This window comes from Mus caroli, chromosome 18 (genome assembly GCF_900094665.2).
Source record: "Mus caroli chromosome 18, CAROLI_EIJ_v1.1, whole genome shotgun sequence".
Lineage (NCBI taxonomy): Eukaryota > Metazoa > Chordata > Mammalia > Rodentia > Muridae > Mus > Mus caroli.
In genome coordinates, this window is record NC_034587.1 from 69,147,448 (window position 1) to 69,148,881 (window position 1,434).

Genomic DNA, 1,434 nt, shown 5'->3' on the forward strand with positions numbered 1-1,434 from the left:
AAAGATTCACCATTTTGATGGGTTGTTGTTGTTCTTTTGTTTTGACAAAAGGGTTTTTCTGTGTAGCCTTGGCTGTCATGGGACTTGCTCTGTAGACCAGGCTGGCCTTGAACTCAGAGGTTTCCTGCCTCTGCCTCTTGAGAGCTGATATTAACAGCATGCACTGCCACCTTTGAGCTTCAAAGGTGTATTTTTTAACACAGTCCTGCATTGATGCCCCAGAAAGGGACTATCTTGCTATACTTCACTTTGGATGGTTTCTTCACAGTAAGCAGAACCACACATCTATATGCCGTGTCCTGGTTTCATTTTCCTCTATTAATCACAAGGAAAATCACAAGTGACCACAGATGTATTAGATCAGAAGGAACTATAGGTATCGGGGCCAATTTGTCCTATAATGCATGCTGTTAGGACCTGTTTATGCATGATCACATAGACACTTCTATTTATGCTGGACTCCTATTCACCTATGAACTTTATGGCTTGGTTGGTCGCATAGTATTTTGATGACCTGTGACAAAATGTTTTGATTCCACTATGGCTCAATAGCATCCCAGGACCTATCTCACAATTTAAGAATGATTGTTTAAACATGAATTAAGGTCTTGCTTCAAACTCCCAAGGACCTCTTCTGTAATTTACCTATTGGTACCTGGTATTCCTATCTACCTCTGGCACAGAGTATACGTATCATTTGACTCTGCTATACCATATCTTGTCATGTTCCCAAATTACTTCATATTCTATTCTTTTTTATTTGAGAAAGGATTTCTCTTTGTAGCCCTGGCAGTCCTGGAACTCACTCTGTAGAACTCAGAAATCTGCCTGCCTCTGCTCCCCAAGTGCTGGGATTAAAGACGTGCACCACCATGCCCAGCCATATTCTATTCTAGAGCAACTTCTCAGCCATGTTCATTTTTTCCATATTCACAATAGCTAGGAAATGGAAACAACCTAAATGTCCTTCAGCTGATGAGTAGATACTGAAAACGTGGTAGGTATCTAAACACAATGAAAATCTAGTGCACAGCAAAGAAATGAGAAAGTTGAAAGTACATGGAAGAGTTTTGTACTGAACTGGGTATCTTTGTAATTCAGAACACTAATTCATGGGTCACCCTTTGCACCTCACCCCTATGGACTGACTGAAACTTAAGTGTAGTTATAAATCTAGAAGCAAATATATATGGTGAGGCTGAGTCCCAGGGGACACTGGTATTGTTTTGCTTAGTGTTTCTTTCAGGAAAGATGGTTAGCAGAGCCATATGCAGGACAGAATAAACTCTCTAAGATGAGAATGGAAAGGCTAATACTACAGGGGAGGGGGGTGGAAATGCATCTACCACTAAGAGTGAGGACACTACTTCCCCAGGCACAATAAACACATCAGAGTTAGAAACGTGTATGTCCTTGGCATCATTAGATCCTCCC